This window comes from Chelonia mydas, chromosome 11, assembly GCF_015237465.2.
Source record: "Chelonia mydas isolate rCheMyd1 chromosome 11, rCheMyd1.pri.v2, whole genome shotgun sequence".
NCBI lineage: Eukaryota > Metazoa > Chordata > Testudines > Cheloniidae > Chelonia > Chelonia mydas.
This window is the reverse complement of record NC_051251.2, coordinates 51,978,121-52,004,857: the sequence shown is the minus strand read 5'-3', so window position 1 is coordinate 52,004,857 and position 26,737 is coordinate 51,978,121. Positions and strand designations below refer to the sequence as shown.

General features: G+C 42.9%; 1 long non-coding RNA gene across 1 annotated transcript in view; it reads right to left on the bottom strand.

Moving 5' to 3' along the window:
• Nucleotides 1-622: 622 nt before the first annotated feature.
• The window catches only part of LOC119567415, a 30,112-nt gene continuing 3,997 nt past the window's right edge, over nt 623-26,737 (bottom strand). Inside the window, exons 2-4 of the long non-coding RNA XR_005227419.2 lie at nt 18,600-18,815; nt 6,052-6,089; nt 623-913 (exon numbers count right to left, since the gene is read on the bottom strand). This is a non-coding gene — a long non-coding RNA (uncharacterized LOC119567415). The remainder of the gene's footprint in view (nt 914-6,051; nt 6,090-18,599; nt 18,816-26,737) is intronic.

Sequence of the window (26,737 nt, the reverse complement as noted above, 5' to 3'; positions counted from 1 at the left end):
CAAAAGGCTGGAAGAGTTGAGGGAAGAGCCACTGCCTGGGCAGCCAGCCTTGGGAGTGGGGTTCATGCAGAGGTGGAGGGACCCATTCTCCAGAGAGGAGAGCATGAGATGGGGCCTCATGCCTTTTACTTCACATAAGACCTATTGCCAGTTAGCATGGTATCCATGAGTAATTGCACATGAGATGTGGGATAGATGCCAGCCAAGACAACACACACACACATGCAGTATTGCCAACTCCAATAATTTAAAAAGAAAATCAATGAGATTGGCCAAAAAAAAGATTAACTGTTCTTGAGCTGTCTTCTGGTTTTTGAAATTCCCCTGCTCCCCTGTGTGAGAAAATTAGTATTCTGGTACATGAATATCTCATGTCTACTGAGAAGAACTTGTGTAGGAAAGGGCAAATGATGGATTTTTGGTTCACTGGCAATGCCTTTTTAAAAAAAATTTGGCTTCCTGTTGAACCAAAAATGAAGTTTTTTGAAATTTTCAGTGAAAAAGCTGAAAAAGATATTAGTTTCAGGTCAAACAAAACCTTTTCTTTCAACAAAATCAAAACCTCTCATTTCAATTCTGCCCTTTTTTAATGTGTAATTTTATTTTTAAAATCCCAATAAAAAGAAACTTTGAAACTAAAGTCATTTCAAACCAAGAAAGTCAAAATGTTTAGTCTAGAAAATGTCAAAACAAAACATTTTGACTTTTTTTTGGCATTTCTTTCCTCCACAACAGAAAAAAACTGGCAAAAATTGACTCGAAATTTGCAAAACATTTAGGTGTTGCCGAACCTGCTTTTTTCATCAAAAACGTTTTGCACAAAAAATTTCATCCAGCTCTGCTCTTGGAATGTTGGGAGTGTATCATCCATCCTGCGCAGCATTAATCCCACCGCAAGGTTCCACGCAAGTCGCTGTGATGGAAGAAGAAGTTTTAGATACACAGGGCATGTATGGAGATTTGCAGACTATCACGTGGATTACACAGACATAATCAAACCCTCATGCTACAGAGCTGTGGTCACATCGGATACAGTTCCCTCGCAAGCTATTGAGAAACAGGTGCTACGTGTTCCTAATTTATGTGTCGTATATTGATTGTCAATATCAGAGGGGAGTTTGTGGAAATGTAACCTTAGTTAATACTTCTTTGCAACTGCTGTTGCTAAGATCACCCTATTACTCTACACCTGTAACTCCGTTGCTTAGAGCAGATGAGGAAATGCAGGCCATATGCCTTGCTTGCTTTTGATGCTAGATAAATAATTTATACAGGATGCCAGTTGCAATGGTGCTGTTATAACAAAGATCTCAGTTATAGCTCCAGGCCTTTCTGTGATGTAAAGCCAGATCCATGACCGCCCAAAAACTACAGCTGGGTTTTTGATGTCTGTTATTTATTTGCAGTAGCACCCACTATGTGTTAGGGGCTTTCTAAATGGAAAAGGACAGTCCCTCCTCCAATCTAATGGATGTGTTCCTGTTGTGGCAAACAAGTTTGTGCAATCTAGATACAGTCACATGGGCTATTGCTGGCACATGTTACTGTGATCAGGATCTAGGCATTGCAATCAATTTGTACTAGAGCCATGCTATGGCTATGTTGGGGATTGCTTATGAAAATAATTGGTGTCCTTGATGGTATATTATCACTTACATGGGGGCTGTAGTTATGCTGATCTCACACACAGCAGGAGCAATGGGAACAGCATACAACTGACGTGCCAGTACCCGTCTTTGAAAACAGGTTGCAGATAGCAGTCTACATTATAATACTATCACACTCCAGAGAATAGCATAGCTTTCCTGGTATCTAACACAGCTTAGGGCTTGAGTGAATGCTAGCCCACTGAGAATGAGCCCAGACAAAACTGTAAATCAATAGTTTGTCCCATACTTGCAATTTGGTTAGCTATTTTGTATTTGTATAGTTCCTTTAATTTCAAAGCACTTTACAAACTAGATTATACAATATAGATACAATTTCTTGGGGAAGAAAGGTGAAAACTAAATGGCATATATAGAATGGAAACATTTTGCTCAAGGATACTGGGATAAACCTCTGTTCTCTTTTAAAGAATCACGGGATCTTGAAATGGTCCAAGTGAACAGGTTAATGTCTTAAGCAAAAGGCAATGAATACACAGCCTGCCTAGTTTATGTTCTAATCTCACCTGTTTGTCAAGTCCATATTTTAGACTAATCTAAGATTTAATCTCTTCTGAGCAGGGATTTATTTTAGTTATTTTCACTGAAGTACTTAGCATACTGGAAAGGGATATAAATGATTAACTTCAGCCAGAAGTTGCAAGGTGCAAGTTAAATCCTTTTGAGGGACACTTTTCATCTTTCTAGATTTGACAGGTCCTGTTTTGGGCCAGTTGTATTCATTTAGTTGGAACAAAGAGGCCCCAAAAGTCAAAGGTGTTAACAAGACCCTATCACTGTCCAAAATTCAAAAATTTAAACAAGGTTCAGGTTTTGGTATGCAGATATGTGTTAAGGAAACGTTAGCGTGTCCTACCAGGTATAATTCGCAGCAGTTGTGTGCGTGTCCTCTCAGGTATAATTTGTAACATATGTCAGCCTGCTTAGTACCATGGCATAGACACCATTAAAAATCCTTTTAACCTTTTAATAAAGATACAGAAAAGAAGGAAAAACAGTTAATACTTTACATTTGAAATGTTTTAAGTATGACTTTCATTTTAACAACATCCTGTGTTTCGTTTCCCTTTAGCTGGAGGGAGTTTTTGAAGGAAAACCCCTTGTTTGTCTTTTAGATGGCACCTGTGATGTGAGACCTTGTCAGACACACATTTCTCCCCATCCCTTTTTGTGTGTTCTTCTCATTCCCAACCTTACGTCTTCTCTTTCCTATCCCTCTCCTTTTTCTTTCTGTCAAGTAAGAGTCTGGCTTAGCTGGCCAAGACTGTATATTTTGTAACACCTGTCTTTTTTTGGGAAAAAAGAAGTTAGCTGAGACGGGCTGGAGCTGCTGTTATTCCCAGTGTTGTTAAAGACTGATCCCATTTCCTAAGACAAGAAAGCAAGATAAACACACACAAAAAAGAACAGCAAAGACAGAAAATGACTCTTCTGTCTCTGGTGTTGCCTCTTGAAACTGCACTGCTGGAAAAAAACACAAGCATAGCACAAGTCTTATCAGACGCTTTGAGCCCTGGCAAACTTGTAACACTGTCGGGCTGTTTAGGGCATTGCTTTAATTTGCCTTTTTCTGGTCACAGGATTACAGCAGTGTTACAAAATATATAGTCTTGGCCAGCTAAGCCAGACTCTTACTCGACAGAAAGAAAAAGGAGAGGGATAGGAAAGAGAAGACGTAAGGTTGGGAATGAGAAGAACACACAAAAAGGGATGGGGAGAAATGTGTGTCTGACAAGGTCTCACATCACAGGTGGTATTTGGGATTTAGATGGAGCTGGTAGAGGTGGTGATGTCATTTGGTTCCCTCTTTCTAACCCAGTTTGGTCAGGACATCTCTCAGCATCAGGAGATGGTGGGGGTGGCAGCCATGATGGTGAAGCTCACTCCAGTTGCTAATTTTTCTCCCCAAAGTCTTTTTCTTTAAGGACCCCAAAAGGGAGTGGTGGCTGGAATAGCCCATCCTCCCTTTGTCCACCAATTAAGTTTAATTTCTGACACAGCAATTTTGGTTCATTGATTTTTTTGGTCTCACACGGTCTTGTTTACCAAGCATGATGTTAACACAGTCCTTGAGTTACATCACTAGGATGTTCTTTGTTTGGACTAATTCAGTCTCTCTGTCTCCCTCTTTTGCAACTTTTCCCATCAATATTTGCTGTTATAGGTTATTGTGACACTTTGTGAGCTCAACTGTGAAAACTGAGTAAAATTGTAGGCTCAGTTGTTACAACAGGCCCTATTCAAATAGGAGTGGTTGATGTTCTGAAATAAAGCCAATCAGAAGACAGGACACTGGATTAAATGTTCAGGAAAAAAATTAAATTATTAATGGTAGATTTTGCACTGAAAGCAGCAAAAATTAAGTTTTATGGAGACTAATGCTATAGAAAAAGGATAATGAAGGTTAAGGTTAAGGTCTCCTGTGAAGGAACACAAGGTGTAATATTTTATACTACTGTATAATAGGTAACATTTTAGTCCCAAATCCTGCAGACTTACTTCCATGCTTTAACTTTACACATTAAAGTCAGTGGGACTACTCACAGAGTGTAAAAATAAGCACATCTGAGTCTTCCCAAGATCAGGGTCTTAGTTTGGAAAAGACTTATTTTTGCACAGTTCTGTGTATAATTTTTCACAGTTCTGTGATTATCTTTGTTATTTTAGTATTTTGTATTGTTTTCAACTGTTATTGTTGATATCTGAAGATGAGTGTTTCACAGCTGAAATGAAAAGACAGGATTTTGGATTTTCTCTTTTCTAGAGCTTGCCTACACAATACTATGTCATTATGTGGCTCAGTAAAGTTTTTTTTTTTGGATTTATAACATATTTGTCACTTCAAGATCATCCCATATCCACTCTATTTTGCTGAGAGCAAATGATGATGTCATCTGCCATTGTTAAACAACTTCTCATTTTGGATGTGGTCACAGGAAGATTAACATATAAATTGTACTTTGCTTGAAAAACAGTGCATTCTCTGAGGGGAGTGAAGTGCTTCTTTTAATAATGACAGCAACTTGACATCATTGTCCAGGGGTTCTCAAACTTGGGGTCATGACCCCTCAAGGGGTCACGAGGTTATTAGGTGAGGGGTTGCAAGCTGTCAGCCTCCACCCCCAAACCCACTTCACCTCGACGATTTATAATAGTGTTAAATATTTTAAAATGTGTTTTTAATTTATAAGGGGGGGGTTGCAGTGCCTTGCTGTGTGAAAAGTTTGAGAACCACTGCCATTGCCCCTTTAAAAAAACTATTAACTATTCTACTGCCTATAGATGTATGACAAATGGCTAGCACCTATATATGGTCCTATGAACACATTCTGACCTGAACCTGTTTCTTCTGAAACGAGGAGCAAAGTTCCAACTCACAAAAAGGGAGAAAACCTTGCACTGCATGACAAATCAGAGGTAAATGTATTAGGAAGGATACCATCTGAAAACAGAATCTAGCCTTTTCCTCCCAAACAGTGGGACTGACTCGAGTCCATTGCACAAAAGGACATTACACAGCAGGAAACACTAGAAATATATATACACCGATACAATAAGGCAAGCAAAGAAGTGCTTGTATCAAGAAATAATTGAAATTTGCCACAAACTAACCTCCAAAGAAAGAGTCTAACCTAATTTTATCAACTGTCAGCTAATTTTAAAAGGATATACTGCAATACTTGCAGGGATAGCACCTTTTTTGAATGTCTGGAATGAAAAAAAAAAAAAAAAAGCACACAGTCAGTTTCTCAACTGAATGGAGGAACTGCCATATGGATGAGTTAAATTGTAAGTCCTTCATCTGTCTGCCAGTAGGTTTTTCTTAGTTTGCAATCACAGCATCTGAGGGTGTATATTAAATCCCTGGTTGGGAACACTGCCATAATTTTGTGCTTTCGGAACACTGCCTTATCCCATGCACAGAGGGCCATATTCTCTTATGCCTGAGGGTCAATTTGATTAAATTTTGACTCACTGAATGCTCCAAAAACCACAACCACACAGTTGAAACACAGAAGTCCAGCAAAGTCACGTGAATATTAACAGATCCATTTATATTAATTTACACTTCAAACAAATTCATTCACATCTATGGTTTATAACATTACATGTAATGTATACTTTGGTATTTTATACAAGATTTACCATACAGATCACAATGTGGTTGTGTGTGCAGTAAGCTTGGATTTAATTCAATAGTGACCTGGTTAATCATCTGGATGGTTAATAACCTGAGCTCACAACATTGGACTTTAGTCATCTTGACTGGGTGACGTTCCCCTTTCATAATTACTTCCATCTTTAGCTCCAAAACATGTCACATTATTTGCTGAATTTCACAGCAGCGTTACTAAAACTGTTTACTTTAATGTCGTACACTGACCTTTCCTGACGTCAAGTTCATGAACAGGCTCCAGGAATCTGCAAAGTTGATGAACATTCTGAGTTATGGTTCTTGTGCATTTCCCACTGCAATCAGTTCCTTCGTAGTGGCACATTTGTAATAAAAGAAATAGCATTGCATCACCACGGTTCATTTTGAAACTTTTCGTTCAGTGGAGACAGTTTTTCAGATTGCTGGAACTTGTGCCGTTTATTAGAAAGAAGAAACTTAAGTGAGAATGCAAACTTGGTCCTTTTAAAAAGTACAAATTTAAGAGCAAGTGCTAGACTGAAAATATTTTACTGCTATTTTCACAAATGCGCCTGATTTATCCCATACTCTCCAGAAAGTGGCTTTTGTCCATTTGCCCCAGTGCTGAATTACCTTATTAGGAAGTTCTCCTTGGTATACTCCTGGATCATATTCTTTTCCAACTGTAGCCCCCTTACAAAAAACTGAGTGACTAAGTGTACTTAAACTTCTCTTGCAGCAGAGATGAATGCAAAGCTGGTGCAATTGAGACTGTGGCCCAAAGGAGTCTGTGGGCACAATGCAGAGCAATTTTACAAATTAATGGTCTCTGCAAATATTTTTTTTTTAAACTTTAAAAATGCCCTCAGTTAACCTACTAACAACTGCTTCCTCCCCTTCCCATGCAACTCATGCTACTATAAACGATAAAACCAAACCAGAAACAGTTCAACAGCAAAACTGTTAGCGATAATTCTACATATTTTGCCTATGTATAGTGTATAGGAATCAGGTAATATACTTTTAAATAGTTTGGGATCCCTCTAGTCAGCCGCTTTGTCTTTTATTGCCAAAGCCCGCAGATCCTAACAGAACAATAGCATATATAAGTAGCTAGGCTTTTGTAGGTTTGAATGTTTGTATATAGTTAGCAAGCAATTATTTGGAACCCATTGGAATCCATGTGGTTTCCTCATAGTACTAACACTTTGTATAGACAATAAAGACACAACATTATGCTTAATGAAAGTAAGTATCTTTGCCTGCCTTTGTATGGTTGCACATTCCCGCTAGGCATGATCCTATACTGTACTGAAATAGGGCTCCTCACACAGTCCACTTCCAGAAGAACTATCCCTGCTTTGGCTCTCTGTACCTAGTGCATACTGTACTTTTCCATTGCTAGCCATCAAACATATAGGCCAGACTCTGGCCTCAGTTGGCAGCACTGCTGACCTTACAGATAATTGCTGAGGAAATGCAGGTATTGCTTAGGGGATGCCAATTTCTTCAGTTCCCTGCTGACATCCTGCAAAACTCTTGTCATTCTCACTACCTCCATCTTCTTTCTCTTAAACAAACCATTATTTTACTGCGGCTAAACCAGTACTTCAGTTGCAGAAGAGATACTAGATGTAAGTGCACTGTTTGCACATCCTTAGTAGATCTGTTTTTCAGTCTTTCCAAAGTGGCAAACTACCACGTGCCATTGGCAATAGCTACAGGATGCCTGTGGTGTATTGAAGACTGCATTGGAATTACAAACTATCAGTTTAAGAGTGGGAGGATGGGCTTCCTTGGTCCTGCTTGCAAGCTAAGGGGCTCTGTCGTGAAGCATGCAATCTGGGAGCAGCAGTCAGTCTGGAAAAACCCAGCCTAGAACAAAGTGCGGTGATTTGTTCCTCCCTGGTTTATCTCTTTCTGGTTTTGGTTATTGCGTATTATCTTCTGGATTCTAAGAATAAGGGCTTGTCCACCCGGTGTGTTAGTGTGCACCAGCTGAGCAGTAAATTCTAGCCTGCACCAATGTGTGGCAGACTAACCAACCATGTGGACCCTACTTGTGCTCACTAAAAGCTCCCTAGTGCACATTGATGTAGTCCTGTTTGGACAGTGTCAACACACACTAGAGAAAACTTTTAGTGCATGCCAGCAGGGTCCACAAGGACTTTTAGTGCACACCAGCATGCCACACACTAGAAATTGCACCACGCTGCCATGCACTAATGCACCACAAAGATGAGCCCTAAAGTAGTGTTACATTGTAACCTTCCAGAAAGAGTATTCTATGTTTTTATCTAACTTCTCTGTTGGATGCCATGAACACGCCCTCCAGCATAAATGACCTATAACTGCATGCTAGATATGTCAACATGTATGAATACTCATACAAAAACCAGTGTCCCATAGCAGGCCTCAGAACAATCACTATCCAAGCAGACAAAGCAGCAGTCACAGTTACATACGTCACAGGAGCTGAAAGAATGTGGAGAAGCTTGTGGAAATCCCATATAACAATGGTCCAGATCAGCACACCACTCAAGAGCCTAGCGCACAACAGCACCAATCTCGTGGGTATGGAAAGAATTGGAGTTCATAGATTTTATAGCCAGAAGGGACCAGTCTGCCCTGCCACACAGCACAGGCCTTAGAACCTCACATGGCAGTTCTGACAGCAAGTGTACCATCATCTTGTACCTTCACTGGGATTAAACCCAGGATCTCTGTTCCCATCTACCAGAAACAAACCCCTGCACCACTGAGCCATGGCACACTGTGCACCTCGTCCCATCTCTCCCTGCCTGCCTGCCTCCAGCTCTATGCTAGACACTAATTTGAAACACATATATCACCCCCAGGGCTCCTTTTATATCACACTGCAAGTTATGGCTGCTCAGAGTTAACCCCAACTTGAAGCGCTTTGTCCTGTATTTTTCAGTCAGTTTGCATTTATGCGACCCCTTTCCTTCAAGGAATACAAAGCACTTTACAAACATTAACAAATTACACCTCAACCTCACCACACCCCCTAGAAGGGCAGTATTACTATCCCAAACGATGCTCCTTCCCACTGTAGTCCACACCACACCACAGTTAAGCAGTGTGTTGTTACTGTGTGGCTATAATTATTATTATACAAGGCTGCCTTTTGGGGTTGAATGCTTGTGGCATTCACATCCTTACTGGAGTTTTACTGCTCCCTTTTAGGTTACCTTTAAACATGCTTCTCCTGTCTGCTGCATACCAGAAGGAAGCATATGACCTCAGGATAGTTACTGTAACAGAGATTACAAAGTGAAAGCCCTACAGAGGGATTTGCGAGATTACGTGGGTTGCCAAAAAAATAGAGGTTATGACATAACCTCCTGCATTTTCCTGCAGAAAAGATTCTTACTGAAGAACTGCACTTTTCAGCGGTTACCACACATGGTAAAGCTCTGTGCACAGCACTGCTTAGCAATTCCCACACTCCTTATTCTCTCTTATGAAAACAGACCTACACTATAGCATCTCCAGTACCAGAGTCAAAATGGAAACAAGAGAAACATGTTCTGTTAAATAACCATTTACCTCAACAATTGATGAGAACTAGCATATAAAATAATGACGTGGAAAATGCAATGTAAATTTTTTAGGAGTACAGGATGCTTTAATGCTTGTACCATCAATTCTGCACAGCAGCAATATCTTGTAAACTCTTTAGACCAGGGACTCTCTCTCTAACACGTTTGTTTAGGCCTAGCACAATGGGGCCCTGACCCAGGCCTGTGATCTCTAGGCACTACTATAATAATTTACTTGTGGGGGAATTCTGCACCACTGGCAATGCAGAATTTTGTAGAAATTAATGTTGGACATGCAGAATTCCGCCCCCCCCAATAGAAATGAACTGCAGAGATGTTGGCCACCCCGTGGACCATTGGACCCGGCAGAGCCCAGTTTGCAAATAGAAGACAAGGCCTCGGGGAACGGGAGGGAACTGATGGTTCCCAGTAGTTGCAGTTCCCCACAAGCCCTGAAGTAAGGAGGCAGCGGCAAGCAGGAAACTCCATGCAAGCCCGGGACCCAGCAACAGGGTGTTTCTCCCTCTGGAACCCCGGGCTGTAGGAAAGCAGGGTCTGTAAGAGTCTGGGCTAAGGGAAGGCGCAGCTGGGCACTATGCGGTGAGAGTGTCTGGGCTGGGGGGGAACCCATGGCTGGGCTCTGGGGGGAGAGGGTGTGTCTGGGCTGGGGGGGCAGGGAGTGTAAGTGTCTGGCCCCCTGGCTGGGCTGCGGGGGGAGGGGGAAGGAGGGAAGGGAGAGGCGAGAGGGCAGAGAAGCAAGAACTGGGCCTTCATAGGTTTTTCTTTAACTCTCTATTCCTGGGTCTTTTTGAAATAAATTACCAAAATAATTTAGGTTTCAGAGTAGCAGCCGTGTTAGTCTGTATCCGTAAAAAGAAAACGAGTACTTGTGGCACCTTAGAGACTAACAAATTTATTACAGCGCTCTAATAAATTTGTTAGTCTCTAAGGTGCCACAGGTACTCCTTTTCTTTTTACAAAATAATTTAAACTGGCATGATTATATAGTGTTATTTTGACAGATAAAATTCGTAGAATTTTGCAGAATTTTAAAATATTGTGTACAGATTTTTTAATTTTTTTGGTGCAGAATTCCCCCAAGAGTATATAATAAAAATAATAAAAATATGGAAAATATTTTAATCCCTGCAAATCAATTCCCTGTAATTTAGCGGCAGCTTTGAAAAGACATCTAGACTAAAGAAACAAATTGCTTGTATCACTTCAGCAAACTCCGGTGTCAGCACTAAAATAAAGTGAAGTTCACACATAATTCCACAGGGAATTTGAAATGAAGAAAAGGGGAAAAATAAATCCCAACCCAGTGGCTGCACTCAGCATTACCATTTGATCAGATTATTCTAGGAAATTTGCTATGATCAATGCAAGAAAAGGTAAAGGTCTGTGCAGAGCTTGGGATATGTTACACACCAATCTAAGCACAGTACCTGGTATCTTAACACACACAGTGCACCATCACAAGTGTTCAAGGAACAGAGGGTGCTGATGCAAAGGATACTGAAATATTGGGCCTACGTCTTTTCTTTCACCAGCCTATAAAATGTTATTTCAGATTTACACTCATATAAAACAGTAGTATCAGGGCCAACTCCTTTCTCAACTGCAACTTCAGGGAAACTGTTGGCATCTGGAAATTAACTACAATGATCCAGATGGTACACAGTAATAATTAAGGAAGAGAAAAACAAGGAAAGGGTTAGTTTTAAGCAGGGGATGATGATGAGTGGCTAATTCCTTGCTGGCAGAGAGGTTCCAGAAGGCTGTATTGGGAAAGGGGCCCAGGTAGGGCTGGTCTTAGGGAAAATGGCACCTGGGCGAACTTGCTTTTTGGTGCCCCCGGCCCCCATGGGCTCCCCAGGCTCCCCTCCCTCCCTTTGTCCCAAAGACATGCTCCCCCTCCTGTGCCCCTAATCCCTGCACCCCCTTCACTCCTAACCCCTGCATCCCCTTCCTGCACTCACAAGGGGAAACTGACCTGGATTCACAAAGCAGCTGGCATTCCTGCTCACTCCCCCCCGGACTGCAGCTCCTCTGCCCCGCACACCCCTCTGGAGCTGGAGGGTGGGGGGCAGGAGCGAGGAGCAACATCAGGGCTCCTTGCATCCAGGTCACTTTCCCGCCCAGGCTGTGTAAGGAGAGGGCAGGAGAGCAGCAGCTCCTGATGCCTCACAGCCCAGCCAAGGTGGGGAAAGTGACCTGGATACAGGAAGCCCTGGTGGGTGTGGCGGGGGGAGGGGACTGTGTGAGGGAGAGTTTGTGTGTGAGTGTGTATGTGTGAGTAACAACAGCTAACAAACACCAAAACTGGCCAAAACACCAGCCACGTGCTGCTCCCACTAAAAGAGAACCATCACACTATCTCATCCTTCACATTTCTCACATGAGGTACCAGGACTTAAATTAAATTTTTGTATGAAATTTGAGGTGAATTTAAAAATTGTTCAAAACGTTTTAGAAATAAAAAATATGGAAAACTTTAATACATTTTATTTACAGCATCATTATTCATACTAGCCTTGCTAGTCCTTCCCCCCAGGCAGAGAGGCACAGAGACTAGGATCAGGACCAGCTGTGCCCCCAAAAGTCCAGGCCAACCCTCCAAATCAGACCAGACCCACATCCCTCCCCAGACTGAACTGGACCCAACCCACATCCCTCCCCAGACCAAACTGGACCCAACCCCCATAACTCACCAGTCTGAACCCCCTGAACTGGACCCGACCCACATCCTTCCCCAGACTGAACCGGACCTGACCCGAATCCCTCCCCAGACCGAACTGGACCCTCCCCACATCCCTCCCCAGACCGGACCCGCATCACTCTCCAGACTGAACCAGACCGAACCCGCATCCCTCCCCAGACCAAACTGGACCCAACCCACATCCCTCCCCAGACCGAACTGGACCCAACCCCCATCACTCACCAGTCCGAAGCCCCTGAACTGGACCCGACCCGCATTCTTCCCCAGACTGAACCGGATCCGACCCGCATCCCTCCCCAGACCGAACTGGACCCTCCCCACATCCCTCCCCAGACCGAACTGGACCCAACCCCCATCACTCACCAGTCCGAAGCCCCTGAACTAGACCCGACCCGCATTCTTCCCCAGACTGAACCGGATCCGACCCGCATCCCTCCCCAGACCAAACTGGACCAGACCCACATCCCTCCCCAGACTGAACTGGACCCGACCCCCTGAACTGGACCCGAGCCGCATCCTTCCCCAGACTGAACCGGACCGGACCCGCATCCCTCCCCAGACCAGGGGCACTGGTGGGGGGATGGGGCAGGGGGCACTGGGTCTTCCCCAGGGGTGCTTGGGGTGGAGGCCAAAGGACTCCAGTTGCCCTGCGGGGCCCAGGCCAAGGGGGCTTACCTGGAGCAAGGAGCACCCACTGGCCAGGGTGTCCATCTACTGGGTGCTGGTGCTGCCTCCTGCCCAGCATGGTCCAGGTCCCCCACGCTCCCTGAGCTCTGCATTTGAATAATGGTGGGGTCATGGTGGGCACACGGGGTGGGAGGAAGCTGTATGCTTAGCACTCTCCCACCAGCGCTGCCCCAGGCCCGGCAGGAGCCCGAGAGCCCCCCAGGGAGGAGACAGGGGCCACGCCACGGGGGAGCCCAGCTGTCCACAACACGCAGCAGCCAGAAACCCACGGGCCTGCCACCAAGCCTCCCTCTTCCCCTCCACTCACTCCACCAAGTGGTACGAGCCTTTGGGGGGAGGTGGTGGGGCCGGAGCAGAGCTGCAGCAGCAGCCGGGCCAGTGCACGGCACCCTCTTTAGTGGGCCGCCCTGGTCAGCCACGCCGGCTGCCCACCCCAAAGGCCGGCCCTGATTGCTTTTCTGCTTACATCAGAGGGAGAAATACCGGCGAGGAAGTAGAGTTATTTAAGTGAAGCGTCAATGTGGACAACAACAAATGGATATAAACTGGCCATCAACAAGTTTAGGCTTGAAATTCGACAAGGATTTCTAACCATTATGGGAGTGAAATTCTGGAACAGCCTTCCAGGGGGAGCAGTGGGGGCAAAAAACCTAACTGGCTTCAAGACTGAGCTTAATAAGTTTATGGAGGGGATGGGATGATAAGACAGCAGACAATGGCATGTAGCCAGTCTGTGAGTGCTAGTAGCTAATATCCCCAATGGCCGGTGATGGGACACTAGATGGAAAAGGCTCTGATTTTCTACAGAGAATTCTTTCCTGAGTGTCTGGCTGGTGGGTCTTGCCCACATTACTTCTGGGGGAACTCTGTGCCACTGGGCAATGCAGAATTTTGTAGAAATTAATGTTGGGAGCACAGAATTTCCTCTCCGCCTCCCCCCCACAGAAATGGGCTGCAGAGATGTTGGCCAGCGGGAGGGAACTGGAGGGTTCCCAGCAGCTGCAATTCCCAGCATGCCTTGAAGGAAGGAGGTAGCGGTGCACAGGAAACTCTGTGCAAGCCCAGGATCCAGCATCAGGCTGGTTCTCCCTCTGGATCCCTGGGCTCTAGGAAGGTAGGGTCTGTGAGTGTCTCGGCTCGGGGGGGTGGGGGGGGGGACGGACGACCCTGCAGCTGGTCTGTGTGGATGGAGGGGGTATGAGTGTGAGTGTCAGGGCCAGAGAAGGCCCCCCAGCCGCCCGCTGGGGGGGAGAGGATGTGAGTGTTTGGCCCCCTCAGCTGGGCTCTGTGGGGATAGAGGGAAGAGAAGCTGGAAATGGGTTATCGTAGGGGCTTCTTTAACTTTCTACTCCTGGGGGAATTTTTGTGTGTGTTTATATTGTTACAGACAAACTTGCTGACAGGTATTTTGAAATAAATTACCAAAATAATTGAAATTCTTGTGATTATATAGTGTTACTTTGACAAATAAAATTTACAGAATTTTGCAGAATTTTTATTTTTTTCGTGCAGAATTCCCCCAGGAGTACCATATGCTCAGGGTCCAACTGGTTGCCATATTTGGGGTCAGGATTCTCCTGGGTCAGATTGGCAGAGACCATGGGTTTTTTTTTGCTTCCTCTGCAGTCACAGCTCACTTGCAGGTTTAAGCTAGTGCAAATGGTAGAGTCTCTGTAACTTAAAGTCTTTAAATCATGATTTGAGGACTTCAGTAACTCAGCCAGAGGTTATGGGTCTATTACAGCAGTGGATGGGTGAGGTTCTGTGACCTGCAATGTGCAGGAGGTCAGATTAGATAATCACAGTGGTCCCTTCTGGCCTTAAAGTCTATCAATCTATGAGCAACAGCTGGGAGAATAGCAAATAATATCCCTTCCAGCAATCTCCTTCCCCTACCAAAATTAATAATGGAAGTGCTTAACATAACAGCTCTATTATTTGCTTCCCTTCCTCTGTGCAGCTGCTTACATTGTAAATGCCTCAGGGCAAGGACCTACCTTCCATGTCTGAAGTGCCTAGTGCACTGTTGGCATTAAAATAATAATAAAATATACACAAAAGTGTGTGTCTGTGTGAATTACTAATGCACGTTTATGATTCTTATTTGGCTATTTTGCTGAAGCTGCCTTTACCACATATTCCAAATTAATTGTCACCATTATAGTGTTATACAAAGTTAGAGGTATGTTATCAACAAAAGGATGTAAATTAAACTTGTCAGACATATTACAAAAAGTAAATAAAATTGTAACAAGAGGAAGAAAATTCTAGCAAGAAGACTAGGAGCATCTGAGCTAGAAAACCTGTCCACAGGCACAATCTAGTGGTAGATAGAGATATTGCAACGCAAGTACTGGTGCTTAAAGAGCATGTTCATTTGTAACTCTATATGCTTTAAAGGAATAACCTTTATATTTTTAGGGAGGCAGCACAGACTAAGGAATAGGACACTAGAAAAGAGATCTGTTTCCAGCTCTGCCAATGACTCGCTGTGTGAATGGGAGCAAATCACTTCATCTTTCCATGCCTCTTCTCTTTTTACCTTTTGTTTGTATTATCTCTTTAGATTATAACCTTGGTGGGTCAGCGACTGTCTTTATGTCTTTGTACAGGGCCTAGCACGATAGGGTCCCCCAAACTTGGTTTAGGCCTCTAGGAGCTACCATAACATCAATAATAGTAATTAATACCATTAATAAATAACACCGCTCCCCAAAGACGACCTGTGCTTGCCAATAGTGGAGGGAGGAACAGAGTGAGGGAAGCCGGCCTCAGCAGTGTTTCTGAGCATGCTCAGTACAAGCCAAGCAGCAAATCAGGGTGGCGGGGACTGTGATCCCACATGTCTCACCTCACGCGTCGCTTCTGCTGCTCCCTGTGTGAAATGAAGAAGAAATAATAATGGTGCCTGTGAGGTGGTGGATAGCATCCGAGGGAAATCATGCACGATATAGATTCAGATTAGAGAAAAACATATGAGTGAGAAACATGATAAATGAAATAGGAGCTGCCTTCTAACATGCAAGACCAATGCAGCCAATAACTCTCTAGGAGGAGAAGCCTCTATACATGCAGAAACACTTCTTGAATCAAGGGCAAAGACACTTATCTCACCCCAGACCTATGCTATGTAAATAGATGCCATTATACCCAAATTATGTATGCACAAAGTCCCTGGGTTTACTCTGAAGTGATGTGTCTTAAGTTACAGGAGATGAAAAGCTCTTTGCTCAGGAAAGTGGAGTCCTCTTCATTACTAAATAAAATTGGGACATATACTCTTCCCAGTATATTGGCTTCAAAGTGCATTGTATCATCTATGCCAGTTTAGCATCCACCAGGTAATGGTGTTCATACCTAGATTTCAAAGGAAATGAAATTGTATAGGAGACAGACCCTTAGAAAAGGGGATTGGTCCAGAGTCTAGCTGACGGTTATGACCTCAAGCACCAGGATATTGAGATAAAGGCAGAACCCATGATAGATGGAGAGACAGACACAGAATGCTAGAAATGTAATCTCTCATTTACTAGTACTGTAACTATAAGATTTAACCTACCTCGCTTGGCTGTTGCCTACTCTCTATGTTAGGTATGATGTTATTCCATTTAGGTGGACCATTCTTGAAGGCAAATGTCTGACCTCAGGCAAGATATAAAAGGAGGTTAAGAGGTAACTGACATGCAGGGTTCACACCAAGGCAAAGTTGTGTAGACAGACTGACCGCAGTTAGCAAGGAGCATGGGGGAAGGCTAGTGATCAAGAGTAGCAGGGAAGTGAAAGTTACATTGATGTGTATATTAATCACGTTTTTTACCTTAGAACATTTGGGTTCTTTTCCTGGCAGAGTAAACTTTGCAATATCATCATGACTTCAAGTGGTCAGGAAAATTTGTTGTTTGGGGAAAAATCAATGACAGTAAACAAAAACTAGACTACAACTATGTACACTGTTAAACAGGGATAATAAATGGCACAAGCAAAATGTAGCTGAACTCCAAGATGTAGCAGAATTTCCAAAGAGCTCCAGCTAATAGATTTGTATTCAGGCCAACCGCTATTCTGATTCTCTCTTCTCTCTCAAATTCTGTTCCAATAGTCTCTAGCAGTGAAGGATCCCCATCCAAACCTCAGACACATTGGTTGCTTTGCAACACAAAATGAAGCCCATCTGATTTCAGGTATCAATGACCCTCCCTCCTGATACAAGGGCTCAAGGGCCTACATTTTCAGAGTAACTAGTAATTTGGGTTCTCTCAATTCTGACACCTTAAAAGGGGCCTGATTTTCATGGGTACACAGCCATTTCTGAAAATCAGGCATCCAAATGATGTCTCAAACTGGCCACCCAAAAATTACTCGTTACTTTTGAAACCAAAGAGCTCAACAAGTCTGAAGAGGAATCCTTCTCATTCAGTTAACTCAGTTTGTTACTAAAGTCTTGTCTACCCTGGGAAATTGTCTGGATTAGCTATTGCAGAATCAACTATTATGGAATAGCTCCCCGTGTGCACACACTATTCCAGAATAAAAGGGGGTAAATTTGCAGTGGTTTTTAATGCTGCTGAGGTGAGGCATGGGGACATGTCCTATTTTTCAGAATTCATTATTTTCACAACTCAACCAGTTTAACTAGAACACAATTAATTGTTTCCCATGTATAATTAAGGTCTCATGGTCATACAGGTAACGGATTTTCAGAAAGGACTGCGGTTTGGCTTAAGTCTGACGCCAGTAGACTCAATGATAAAACTCCCATTGACTTTAACAAGAGCAGAGAGTTAGGGTAACTCTCAGCTCAGCACTTTTGAAAATACCCTGATTATTACCCAGTGACTTCTGTCTGTTACCAAGGTTTTCTCAAGGGAAAGAATAAAAAAGAGAAATACATATGAAAAAAAAATAGTTAATATGGAAGCCATGAAAAAGGTAGGGTGATTTCCATCTTATGTCAATACACAAAGGTATAATTACTTTTGTATTATCACTAAACTACCAGCAGGCTGTGCTTGTGCACCAGTTTTCTAGCTCATACATAACTAATCTTAACTTTCATTTTAAGTGATGCCAATTGTGCTTTGTCATTGAAATTGTGATTACAAAAAAAATACGCAGCCAACTAGTCTCATTCATAACCTCTGCTGCTCACATACTCCCCAACTCTCTAAAGTATTAGTAATGAAGACAATGCTACAGCCTAACAAGATAAAAATAAGCAGTAGGTGGAGAGACTGGAACAGCCTCTGTTTTTCTAATAAACGTAAAATGAGGTTAAATTTCTGTTAAAAATGATCAGGGACTAGGAGGATTGGCTTGACAGACTTGACCACAGTGATCTACAGAACTGTAACTTCAGTCCTATGTAGGGGAGTAAAGTTTTGAAGCCAGACTCTGTAGGAACTCCAGCAGTTACAGAATGCAGATGCCTGCCTGCCTGCTGGGCCAATAAAGAACACTTCATTCTGGTACACCAATAAATTCATTGGCTACTCCTCAAATATCAGATATAGGGTAGAGTCCTGGTTCTGATCTTCAGGCTGTTTTACCTCTTGATACCTCATAAGCCAACCATAGACCTCCAGTAAAACTCAGTTTCTTCAGCGGGATAGGAGATAAAATTAACAGTAGCATAGCTCTCAAAGGAGCACACACAGAGAGTCTTTCTTACAAGCTGCCATCTCGTCGAGCTATAGGTTCAGTAACTGACCAGTTTTGAACTTTGACATTTAATAGGTGCTACTGTAGCACAGAAAAAGTCACCACCAATTCACAAAGCCACTGTACTGACACCACAAGAGTGTTCAGTGGACCATCTCAGAACCTACCTCTCCCCTCTGCAGCCGAGACAGTCCACAACAGCAATGATCCTTCAGAAAAATGGCGCTCTCAAAAGCAAGAGACAGACTACTGGCAGCTGGAGAAAGCATCTTTTCAGCCTGTGGCCAAACTTCCTGTAGAATGTTCCTTCCACAAGAGTTAAGAATGCCCATAACGTGGCCATCTTCTGACTCTTATCTGCACCACTGCTTTTCCATAATAATCTATGAAAGAGAAAAAGACACTCTCATCGTACTCCTAGCAAAGGGGAAAAGAAGAGACTTATGTCAACTTATAAAGAATTTGTTCATTCGCCACAAGGATGGTGTACACCAGAACTGAGAAAATGATCCATTCAAAAGACATGAGAGACTGGTAGTTTAGATTTGGAACAGCTTGGTGTTGCTAAAAAGGGGATATCTGGCTTGCCTGTGTAATGATTTTAGTTGTCAATGTGCTTCTCTGAAGCATTGTACGTTACAGTATCCTTTATGTTGTCCTGTAAATGCACCTCCACTGACCCAAAAGAAATACAGCTGGCAATAAATCAATTTTTGACATTAATGGGAAAAAAAGTGGATTTTTCTCCTCCCAAACTGTCCTGGATGATCACTTACTGCCATCTGCTCTTTGAAGCTGAAATGCCATCAATTCATAAAATGGGGCCAAGATTTTCAAAAATAGTAAGCCTACAGTTAGACTCCTAAATCCATCTTTGGGCATTTGCCTGATCTTCAAAAGCACTGGGCACCCACAGGCTCCAGCTGACCTCGCCTTTTAGTGAAGTTGAGGATATTAAGCACCTAGCTACCTTACCAAATCTCCTTTTAGGGTGCAAATTTTCAAAAGTATCTAGTGATTCTGGATTCCTTAGTTTTTGGGTATAAAACTCAAGACTCAGCACCATCCTCCAGAAAAAAAAAAAAGTCAAGCTCCATTAGGCTGTCCAACTGGGCACCCAAAATTTAAGGGACCCAAAAATCACTAATCATTTTTGGAAATTTGGGGCAGTGCCTACATTTAGCCTCCTGCTTTTGAAAACCCTGGCCTGGAATTTTAATTTCTTCTTTATGAACATATCTAAAGAGAAACCTAATTTCTGAGTGTTACAGCATTGAAAATAGTTTTTATAAAGTATCAGAACTCTTTACACAGTTTTAGAGGGGTGCATATAGTCCATCACATTACATTAAAGACTTTAAATAGCATCCACAAATCTCTCTTACAGCACCTTATTGAAACATAACATTCGTTTTAACTTCAAGTGGATACGAAAAACACATTCTCCTATCAACTGTGTATGTAGCAAATATGTCCGTGAAGACATTTTTTTGCCCTAGTGGAGATTTGTGTTTATATAATACACTAGTTATAAAATATAAAAACCTGAAAAGTATACAAGATGTTTTCACTGTATTAGTGACTATCATTTTGATGTGAAACCCACTTTAATGACTACCTGTCAAAGAAACCTTTTAAAAGGAATGATTTTCCTTGACATGAATGCATTCAACGACTGTTTGTTGAGTGATATCTTCTTAAGCAGCTAGCAAAAGAACACAGTATCACTGTAAATCAGTGGTTCATCACCCTTGCAGCACTGAGGATTGTAATGGAAACCTGTCAGCAGCCTGAGGGCGGCACTTAAGTTGCAAATAAATTTACATAAACAGATATGTATGTATATAGGATGTTGTTTATATTGTTTTTAACTATGTCTATATTAAAAGTGCTTTAACATTGCAAAATGACAACATATGCCTTGAGGGCTTCACAGCTTTGATTCAGTCAAAGCAGGGTCCCAAACATCCAGCTCCTGTTGAGATGGTCACACATTCTATGGAATGAAGTTCTGAGACTGTTAAGCAATTGCAGTGTTTGGATTTGTTCAGAGGTCTGTTCACAAATATATAAATATCTCCAAGATACTGTACCAATAGCAGCCCTCATACCAAACTCTAGATTATCTCTCCCTTGACAGACCTTTATACAAATTCAGCACATTTCATTCATAAAATGCGGACTGAGGTGGACGTAAGCATCATGAGCCAGATCCCGAGCTGACATGAAGGGGCACAGTTCCATTGAGTTACGCCATCCTCCAACCCAGCCCCGTAATCAACAATTCCTGCTGAACTTCAGCTCCACTTCTTCAGACTGAGCTGAAAACCAGGGTGCAGACAAGCTGAACAGGTCTGTGACTCATATTGCTTGAGCTTTGGTTGGCAAATCAGGCAGAAGTCCATTTTTCTGAAGCTGCTCAGAATAACATACTACTGCAAGGACAGGCCTCTACTTCACTGGCAGCTGCAGACAATGGTACCAATTCCCTTGGGCTCCCAAGGCAGAAAGCACCAACCCCCTCCAGCCCACTAGCTTAGGACCTTCAAGCAAAGGCCTCTCTGCAACTTCTGCTTTCCCAGCAAAGGTCCCAACTAATCCAAAACTTCCTCTTTTCAAACACCTAAAACTAGTATTTTGGCAGAGGCGGGAAGCCAAGAAGCAGATTCAGACTTGCAGAGAGCAGAGTGCTCCCTTAGCCTTGCAGAGAATAGCAAACCCTACTGAAGAGAGAGCCTTCTACAAGCTACCCTGGCTGGCTGCTAGCAAGCTCCCAGAATCTAACACACAGAGATATGGCACTTAAGTATCACATTTATATTTTAAATAGGACTTTGCACCCTCTACTCTAATATTAAAACTATAAATGTCTGATTTATGTCCATATAGATCTTGGACAGTTTTATTTTTTTATATATAGCTGTCAGTAAATATGAGTATTGAAATTATCTTGTAACTTTAATGGAAGCTATTTCAGGTGAAACCCTTTTCTTATCACTTCAGACCTGATCCTGAATTCCTTGCACACCCCAAACTCCCATCAACACCTACAGAAGTTTAGAATGCACAAGGACTACAAAATCAAGCCTTATCATAATGTAACAATATTGCCTAAAATAAATGATTGAGAGATCTAAATAATGACTGGTACCTCTACAAAATAGTGATTGGCTCAGCAGAAACACATACAGTAAAACCTCAGAATTATGAACACCAGAGTTACTAACTGACAGGTCAACCACACACCTCATTTGGAACCGGAAGTACGCAATCAGGCAGCAGCAGAGAGGAAAAAAAGCAAATACAGTACAATACTGTGTTAAACATAAACTGCTAAAAAATAAAGGGCAAGTTTTAAAAAAAAAGATTTGACGGGGTAAGGAAATTGTTTTTGTGCCTGTTTCGTTTAAATTAAGATAGCTAAAAGCAGCATTTTTCTTCTTCAAAGTAAAGTTTCAAAGCGGTATTAAGTCAATATTCAGTTGTAAACTTTTGAAAGAACAACCATAATGGTTTATTCGGAGTTATGAACATTTCAGAGTTACAAACCACCGCCATTCCTGAGGTGTTTGTAACTCTGAGGTTCGACTGTAACTGGCTAATATTAGTGTATATTGAAGGGTTTATTTTTTGAACATGACACTTTCACATTTGAAGGTACTCAAATTTACAACATAAGTGACCCTTTCCAAGTTGTGAATTAGCTCTTTATGCAACAGCAGATCAACATACAGTAGACTAGAATTTTTAGCCTCATCCTCTTTGCAGTTAATGACATCCATGCAATTTCTATATTAATGAGATCTTTCCACAGCTTTTAGTTAATGGGAATCCCTGGGGCTAAAGTCTGTGTTGACTCATACCCCACCCAACACCATGGACTTTGGCCATATACATTAATTCAGAATCTAATCTGCTTTGATAGGTTCCAGTGACCAGATCTTAATTGTTTTTTTTTAAAAATGTGCTGCGAACAGCCTGTGCTGTATAATTAACAATAGCCTGCAAATTGCTGGAGAGACATATCCTGATAAGGAGGAAGGATGGTCCTGTGATTCAGGTACAGGAGTGGGAGTCACCAGATCTGGGTTCTTTCCCTAGCTCTGTCAGCCTCTTCCTCTGTGACCTTCAGCAAGACAAAGCCTCTTGGTGCCTAAGTCTCCTCATCTGTAAGAAGCGGTTAATAATACTTCCCAATCCCAAAGGAGTGATGTGAGGTTAATTCACTAATGTTTGTAAGACTCTGATTTCCTTGGACAGAAGAAACTATATATTTATGAAACAGAGCCCCATTGATGGTTCACGACTGTCTCAGCAACTCTTGAGAGACCTGACACACTATAGCTAACACACTGTTGGCATGATATGTATCCAGAAGGTAGCATGTAATATATCACTAGAAAATGTATAACTCACTGATCATTAATATTCTTGTATGATGTGTGCTCAGAGTGTGTACAAACAGTTATAAATTTGTGCTAGAATTATGTTCTTAAAACGTGTTTGTCAAGCAATGCATAATCCCACTCTGCCTAGACAAAGCAATGTATACTTGCTTATCTGACTGTGACATTGCACTCTGTATGATTTTATGAAAGTATGCTGATGAGTGTGAATATAATGTAACTAAAATATGCTTCATGCAAAAGGTCTCTTGTAAGGTATCATTACAAAGCTTATAATCTACTGAGTGTGGTCATCCTATTTGTATAAATGTATCACTCTTGTAACAGAAACTAGAAATATGAAATATAACTCTGAGGTCCTATTGTAGTTATGCAAAGTGTGGGCCATTAATGGTGTTCTGGAATCTTAACGGCTCCCATTAACAAGGACAACTGACTGTAGATGGCTCTGTTTTACTTGTAAGTCTTCCTGTATACCTGTATCCTGGCAAGTGGGTAATGAGGTATTACAGTGATATGTGATCATGTCACCTGAACTGGAATCCATCTTTAGCCTGGTACTTTTCCATTGAGAAGAAGGTGGGGAACCCAGAGGGACAAAGGATTCCCGCCTTATGCAAAAGATATATAAGTGGGTTGAAGAGAACAAAGGGCGCGGCCATCATGAAAAATCCCCTAGCTACCACCTGAGCTGGAATGACAGCTGTACCAGGGGAAAGGATTGTGCCCAGACTAGGGAGGCGTCCAGTCTGTGAAAGAAACTTATTGAAACATCTCTGAAGGTGAGATTTTATCTGTATTCAGTTTTATTACTGTACTAGACTTAGACTTGCGTGTTTTATTTTATTTTGCTTGGTAATTCACTTTGTTCTGTCTGTTACTACTTGGAACCACTTAAATCCTACTTTCTGTATTTAATAAAACCACTTTTTACTTATTAATTAACCCAGAGTATGTATTAATACCGGGGGGGGGGGGGGGAACAGCTGTGCACATCTCTCTATCAGTGTTATAGAGGGTGAGCAATTTATGAGTTTACCCTGTATAAGCTTTATACAGGATAAAACAGATTTATTTGGGGTTTAGACCCCATTGGGAGTTGGGCATCTGAGTGCTAAAGACAGGAACATTTCTTAAATTGCTTTCAGTTAAGTCTGCAGCATTGGGGCACGTGGTTCAGACCCTGGGTCTGTGTTGGAGCAGACTGGCTTGTCTGGCTCAGCAAGACAGGCTGCTGGAGTCCCAAGCTGGCAGGGAAAGCAGGGGTAGAAGTAGTCTTGGCATATCAGGTGGCAGTTCCCAAGGGGGTTTCAGTGATCCAGCCCATCACACTGGCCATCTAGGTTGTCAGGCAGAGACAATGAAGGTACATTTATATAAAAGGCAAACAAGCGATCAACCTAGCAAGTTGGGGAGATAGCCTCAACTGTCATGATGGGAGGCGGGGAAAGGAGACTACAAAAATCAACATGGCTTCAGCTCCCTCGTGTCAAGCATCAGAGGGGTAGCCATGTTAGTCTGGATCTGTAAAAGTGGCAAAGAGTCCTGTGCACCTTACAGACTAACAGGTGGCACAGGACTCTTTGCAGCTCCCTGGTGGACACAGCAAGCTGAGCCCCCAGGAAGGCTTCCTAAAGCAAGGTCACGGAACTTCAGAAGCCCAGAAAGCCATTTTGGCATCTTTCACTTGAGTGGCTAAAGGGATCAGAGCTCTTGAAATCACGGAAAGTTGGATCCTTCAACACCAGTGGTTGAAGTCTCTAGGAACTGACTATAGGTGAGAAACCTGCTTAGGCAAAAGGTTGGAACTTGCTGAAATTAAGTTTTAGTCCTTAGAAGTGTATTTTTACTTTGGTTTGTTTGTAACTATTTCTATCACTTAAACCTATGATTTTCTGTTCAATAAACTTGTTTAACTTTTAGTATAAACCAATTCAATGCTTTGATTGAAATAAAAGTATTTATCAAACCCCGAATAATGAGCTGCCATTTACTGTCTCTTTAAAGGAGCAGCAAACAATAGCTTTGAGAGTGCTCCAGAAGAAGGATGTACACTACTGGGAGAGGTCTCTGGGGAAATTAGGGACTGGTGTGGTATTTAGATCACCCTGCATAAAGTAACTGAGCAGTGGAAGCCAGGGTGTGACCTGCATGCTTGTAAGGCTGGCTGGTGGTGTCAGGGCTGTGAGCCACAGCAGCATAGCACTGAAGGCATCCAGTGCTGCAGGGCAGGCTGTGACACCCTCCCCTCAGTCTGGTTGAACCCCAAAGCATCACAGAATTATATATGGATAATTATCAGACCATATGCTCCCATTTAACATGGGCACACACTGCCTCTTTAAAACATCCCATCAGCCTGGAAGTGGGGCAGAGCCAGCATTTTAACTTTTTAACATTTTAATTAGACCCAGACATTGACTGCTACTGTTGATAAAGACTGAGGTTCTGTTGAATCATCCTGAGCATTGCTACATCAGTAACAAGCACCTTTCAGGTCTTGAAGTTGCTTCAGACTTTATGCATTTGTTTCAGCCATGCAGGACCGGCTCTGGGCACCAGCAAAGCAAGCATGTGCTTGGGACGGCACATTTCCAGGGGCGGCATTCCGGCCACCCCTTTTTTTGGGGGGGGAAGTTGCGCTCTCGGAGCTGCGCCACTTAGATGGGGCGAGGGTGCCACGCCCCCAGCCGCAGCAGGAAGGGGAAGCCCCGGCCCCAGGATGCTGAGCTGCCAGGGCCCAGCCGCTACCTGGGGAGGAGAGGGCGAGTCCTGCCGGGGAGCCAGGCCTGCGCTGCCTCAGCTGCACAGGGGCTGCTGCGCTGCCTTGTGCCACCCCTTATCTCGGGGCTTCTCTGCGCGGCCAGGCGGGGGAGGGGGGAAAGCCCCTGCAGGCGCTGGGAGAAGGTGACATCACTCCCTCTGCTTCCAGCGCCGCCTGCGAGCCCCAGCCCCACCTGAGCTTGGGGTGGCAAAAACCTAGAGGCAGCCCCGCAGCCGTGCCCTTGGAGAAATGGGTATGTGTAATGGAGTGCAGTGTTGTGTCTTTTAAAGACTCAGTAGAGCCTGTTTTTTGTTCAGTTCCTTGGAATAAAAATGTTGGGTTAAAATGCTTCACAGTAGCACACCAAGCAATTCTGTACTTGGAAGAGAAGCTCCCATCCACGGACAACATTCCCATGTACAGCTGTGTGTATGTACCTGTGGCTGCCTGCATGCCAAAATGCAGAATTCATCTTGTACCTACATGTACTTACATGTAAATAACCCTTAGAAAAATAAATATCACTAGTTCAAAAAAGTTTGGGCTATTTATTTCTTCTGCCAAACTAAGCTAGGGTAGAGATGAGACCAGGATTTAAAACAAACACACGCCACCACACAAAAGCATTTGCGTGAAGTTTCCTGCTGAAATTAGATTAATTGACAGAGCTTTAAAACAAACACAAAAAACCAGGACAACCCTAATTGCTTATTACAGCTGATGGAGATGGGAAAGGATGATGAAAGGAAATTTAAGTGACTGACACTACTTCTTAGTCATATATTTACACCTTTATTTTTGTTTCACAATTTCAGTTCGACACTATTAACACAACCTTGAATTTCCTGGCTTTGTTGTTAAGCGCATTGTGTCCCCCCCTGTATTACTTTGCAGCAGAGGATCAGGAAACCAAGAGCCACTGCTCCCCCACAAGCAGCATGGCAGTTTCTTTCCATCATGCAAATACAGCACTAGAATAAAGAACCAGCCAGCCTCCAACTATGTACTACTTCCCCCAGGGGACATGATCTGTGGGTTGGGAGTGTGTGGCACCTCCATTAACTATCGTGTGTGCTGGTGTCAGTAAGAAGAACTGGCTGAGATGTGCACTTCACAATGAGCCCCGCACAATCCT